We start from the raw sequence: 6,000 nt of genomic DNA on the forward strand, positions 1-6,000 counted from the left end.
TGATTTTAATAAACTCACCATGAAAAGTTCCACAGCTAAAGTTAACACATGTGGTACACATTAGCAATGCACAAAAATGTGCACTGTACCATCTATGTTTGTAGCAAACACACACACACACATATATATATATATATATATATATATTTATTAGGTGTTTGACTTTAAGGTGTTTGACTTTAAAGTGGACCTAGACTCAACATAAGATTTGTTATGTTATCAGAAAAATCTAGAAATGGTAACTGTACTTAAGCAGTCCTGGTGTGTGAGTGTGCCTGGGATCTACTGTGCCTACTTCCTCCAAGCTGCAGATTGTAGGACATTGCTGCCTGTGATCACTATTCTCACAAGAATCAGCGTGAGATTTTGTGATGTCACTCATTACTGTATTACTTGCTGGGGAGAAAGCTTTACTTGAGGACTTGCACCACAAGCAATTCCTGATTCTACTTTATTAATTCTGTAGACATGTGGCTTCCTCCACCTCCTTGGCTGCTTTCAAACTGCACCCTACTTATCAAATCACCAGTCATAGAAGTTCAGCTCCCCCAAAGCCATACTTCAACTAAGATGGCCACCCTAAACCAGGGAACAAGGCTTGGGGAGTCAGAATAGGGAGATCACCTGCATGGGGACCAGAAGGACTACTACTAACTATTCCTTTGACCTTTACTTGCCATTGTTTGCCACAATATACAGAGCTCAAGGTCTCTTTAATCTGAGGACCAAAAGCCAACTGTTTGAAGAAATAAAGAATGTTAATGGACTACAGAATAGTGGTTTATAAACAGGCCTTGCGTGCTAGACAACCACAATGACTCATTATATAGAAGACAGGTGTGCTTTCTGCTTAGAAGTCCTGTTCAGATTGACAGAGAACAAATTCTCTCAGGTTCTCTTTTTTTACCATGGACCATGGCTCACTGAGCCATCTTAGGCAATGCAGTTCTCCCTCACAGATAAACTAAATGTGAATTTGATACTTCTGCGCATTTCTTACACATACCTGACTTGTGCACATTAAAACACCTAAAGCAATCTGTCAAGTTGCATATGGCAGCTATCCTCTGATAAAAGAATTTTACATGAAACTTTTCTTAGCCTTTTTGTTTTTGGGCCATGTTTTAGGAATGACTGCTCCTATGTCCTACCTACATTTCTGACCTGCTACACAAATATACCCCTAGTCACTCTCTTAGCTCCAATGATGTACTAATGACTTCCTCATTAATGACCTCGACACATGTGTGCTTCCAAGACTTCTCTGGAACTTTCTTCCTCGTCCTACTACTGTCTGCACATTTAAAAGAAACCCTAAAACCCAACCTTTCAAACCTGCCTACTCATCTTCTTCTGTCTCCTAACCCTACCGCTTAGCCACCATTTCATATTCCCCCTTGTGTTGTGTACTACTTCCCCACCAACCTCTTAGATTCCAAGTTATATTGGGCAGGGTGCTCTGCTCCATGGTTTGTACTTGTCATCCCTATTTATTGTAAAGCCCTGCTTAATATGTTGGTGCATTTTAAATAAAGATTATTAAGATAATAATATTAACAATAATAAAAATAATATAGTACCCTGGTATATTATCAAGGTTCTAATTAGGAAAGATGCAATCAAATATTACATCTGCTGTAGGGGATGCCTAAAATATAACAAGTATCTGTGCAGATTTTTGAGAAGGACTTTCAGATAATCACACAAGTATGTAAGAAGATTTCTAGGGAAAATCTATACACCAACAGTGACCAACAACATATGTAACTCTTACATCATGCGTTTAGCAAAAGTGAGATTTCCTTTATTATCCACAGAGTAGTACTGGCTTAGAGGAACATAGGGATTAACATTAACATTTTGCACAATAAACAATATAGGTGTTACTTCTGTCCAAAACTGGCAACATTTCCAAATTGAAGTAAGAAATCCGTGAAAACACTGCAATCAGAAAGTAAGACAGAGGATGCAATTAACAAGGCCTCTGAAATATTCTTTTCTTTAGGAAATAACTTGAAAATGTCCAGAAATATGTATATGCCTACAGTCACGATTTGGGGACAACCATGATACCTAAAACATTCACTTTAAAATAATTCTGGATGACAGTGACAAAGCTTAACATTGTTCAAAAAGCACAAATAGAAGAGTGAGGTTAAAAATAATAGACTGAATATTTATAGATTTTTCTCACTCTGTTAAAGCAATGTGCTTTATGTGGTGCCCACCAGACAGAGTGTGACCCCAGTTCCTCAGTCACTGGGGGAAGGGACTTTGAAGAACCTTCCCTGCCCCAGGCATAACATATGTTGCCTTGCACCCTCACCCCTCCGCCCTCCCTTACTGCCAGGGCGTGAGGATAGGAGGGGTGAGGGAAGTGGGTAATTATTTTATGTTTATTAATCACCTGCTGTGGATGGAAGTCAATGAATCCACCAGATCATCACTACTTAAAAGTGTTCATTCTCAAAACCAAAAGCAAACCAGCCAATATAAAATATAACTTCCTGTCATATCACAGACGCTTGATGAGAGTTTACCACTCATGATCCTGTCAGCATGCTTTAAATTCTCAGGTCGTGAAATGAAAAATGACAACATCACCTAAGATTACATTTGTGTACACAAAATAAACATAAGGCTACATTCACAATTCAATGTGTAAAATGCATGCAGGCAGGTTTTGCATATCATCTACAAATGCACTGCAACACAAAAACTATACAAACATATGCAATATATATGGTTTCTTTGATTTTAATAGGTTAAGTAGAGGGTGAAATTCCTATTACATTGCAAAGCTGAAACTTATTGAACTCAAGTAATGAATAACATTTTTCCAAAAGGTGAGCAGAGATCAGATTCACGGGTTAATATAGGCCATATGAAGGACTTTACATTAGAGAGCAGTTCTAAAACATCACAAGACCTAAGGACTAGTGAATGTCTGGATTAGTAAAGGCTGCAGACAAGGTTAGAAAGAAGTGCACTATGTTATCCTTTTGACAGAAACTTAAGATCATTTCATGGTCACAAATGTATTCTCAGCTCTTGGTGGTTACAGCCATGATATGCGGCATGTTTGGGAAAAAAATAGATCATAGCATGCTATAATTGCTGCAACATTGAGGGTCTGCTTTAAAGTCATATTATTGTGTTAATTTTTGTGGGTAGTTCTCAGCAAAGAGCTTCTGGCACTGAAAATAAATGCAGTTAAAAGTAATTATTTCTTGGCAATATAAAATCTGCACAATTACCCTCCCTGACGGTATGAATAATGAGTATTTTTAAATGTAAAAGCGGTACATTTAAAAATACTCATTAATTTAAATTTCCCGCCTGGTCCCGCCCTCCAGCCTAAGGCTCGCATCTGCTTTCCCTGGCCTCGCACCCCCAACGTTCACATGCCAGGGGAGCAGATGCCGGGGGGCATCGCCAGGTTACACAGATGCCCGGCCAGCATCGCCAGGGGAAGAGGATGCTGCTGGAACCAGGTAGTTCGAAACTCCCTGGCAATTCCACCCCGAGTGTGGCTCGGGGTTACCGCTTTTAGCACTGAAAACCATGAGCCAAACTCGGGAATAGCACCAGGGAGGTTAACCTTTCCCTACCTTCACCCTAAACCTAACCGCTAAGAGGGGGCCCTATCATGTTATTTATAGGGATTGGTTTAAATCCTAATATATAAGTAGATATTTAAGGCCCTTTTATTGCTTGTGGCCTGAAAACTGTCCATCAAAAGCTCCCAGACATAGAAAACTGCTGCATTAAATTATTATTACACAGTATTTATATAGCGCTGACATATTATGCAGTGCTTTACAAAGTCCATCGTCATGTCACTAGCTGTCCCACAATCTAGTGTCCCTAACCATAGTCATGTCTTTAATACAGTCCAAGGGGAAGCCAATTAACCTAACTGTTTGAATGTGTGAGGAAACCAGAGAACCTGGAGGAAACCCACCTAAACATGAGGGGAACCTGCAAACTCCATGTAGATAGCATTCTGGTCAAGATCTGAACCTGGGACCTAGTGCTGCAAGGCCATATTGCTAACTTCTGAGCCACCATGCTATGTCTTCAGGAGCAGCAAATTGAATGGCAAGTCAAAGCATATACATGCATGGCCCTTGCATTTGCAGTGTGGTTCTTTCTCCAGAGTAGGAAAACTGCTCAACCAGAAGCATGTCACTTTCAGGAACCATGCCACAATCACAACACAAACGTTTTCACAAAGTCATACACAACTGCTTGAATAGTTGAAAGAGTGCAGTCGGGAGCTCAGAGAATGTGATACAATGCTGTGGTTTACTGCAAGTCCAAAAGGGAGTTTAAGGACCCACATATTTAAAAAATGGTCTTTTTTATATGCCAGGGGTGCTTAGAAGGTACTTTTCACAGCTGCATAGTTGTGTTAGAACACAACAGTTTATTAATGATAGTAGTTTATCTTCCTACCGTCTCATGAGTCCACCTACTTCTCCTTTATTTTGTTGGGGGTCCTTTATAATCAAGAGGAGACTTGAATATGTGTGTGAGGTGGCAGAGCCAAGCTTCACTTATACAACTATCTGTGTGTTTTATTACACAGATAGTTTCACCAAAGAAACTCTCTGGTCGTGTATTTTTCATTTTATCAGATTAAATTGGTCAGGTTTCAGAACTCACAAGAGGCAACTGCCATTTTGAGAGTAAATAAATTATAACATTTCATATGTTTATATTTTCTGTTTTCAGAAATGCCATTACCAACAGAGTACAGTGTACAAAATGCTTTGTGTATATTCAGCCAGTCTACTCTGTACATTGTACATGCTGGGTTAGGCAGAAGTTAGCTAAACTTATGTCAGATTTGCAATTTTCTAGTTTGTCATCTGTTTCTCCAGTTATAAGTGAATGTTGTGCAGTCCTGGCATTGAAATCAGGTATGTGAAACATTTTCTTATTTTTCATCTGCATGTATTGTGATTCATTATCTGTCAATCTTTGTCCCATTCGCTTCTTTGAAAATATCATTTATATATACCCAACCATTAATGCACTAGAGTCAGATTATTTGAGGTTCATTCTTACCAGGGTGGCCCATTTTTGTGCATTGTTGTCCATTAATTTGCTTTTAGGAACTTTGTTCATTAAAATGGGCTGCCAGTACAGAAAAACTGTTTTTTCATTCTTAAGTTAACGTTTTGTATGTTTTTAACTAGGTATTAAGGTATGTAATCTGTGACAAAGCTGAATATCTGTGTTAAAACCTCTTGGGAGCTAATTTAAGAAAGTACTACATACATATCTTGGAGCCCCATTGAGCTATTTCTCTTAATGGAACAGGGACAGCTCCTTGATTAGAGGATAGCCCAATCAAGTTGCCCTGTCTAAGTCACACGACTGACCCTCCCCCAACAATGGTGATCTTTCTGCTCCATTCAGCAGAAAGAACTCTTTGGACTTTCTGACCGGCACAACATGACCCAAACTTTACAAATGGGTCTGATCTCAATGGGTGTAAAACCTCAGAGTTTAATAAACAGCATGCAGCAACATCTGCTAATTATTACCAAACCACCTCTTTTATTTTTTTTTGGACAAATACTAATTTTAAAGTAGTGCTTGTAGTGACAATAACAGGTAGAGCTTTAGTGCCTCAGAGTATGTAAACTAGAGAACATTTTCTTCCATCAGAAGCATCTAGGACAAATATTTCACAGCAAATTATTCTTTACTGTGTGCTTTACTGTGTGCAAATTATTTCTTTCTTTATTCTATTAGCCTAAACAGAAAGGCACTCAAATAAGAATAATAAATAAATTTACCCCAAAAAATAAATTTACCAAAAGTCAAACTGGAAAAACCTATTAAATTATGGAAACTCTTTTCATCTGCATGAAAAGATACAAAAACAGTAACAGAGAACACTAATGAACAGACAAATCCAATCTTATATTGGACCTTTTGAAAGTCCATTTGCACACCAAAGTTCTCAGGAAGCACACAAGTCAGGAA

Source organism: Pyxicephalus adspersus, chromosome 1 (genome assembly GCF_032062135.1).
Source record: "Pyxicephalus adspersus chromosome 1, UCB_Pads_2.0, whole genome shotgun sequence".
Taxonomy (NCBI): Eukaryota; Metazoa; Chordata; class Amphibia; order Anura; family Pyxicephalidae; genus Pyxicephalus; species Pyxicephalus adspersus.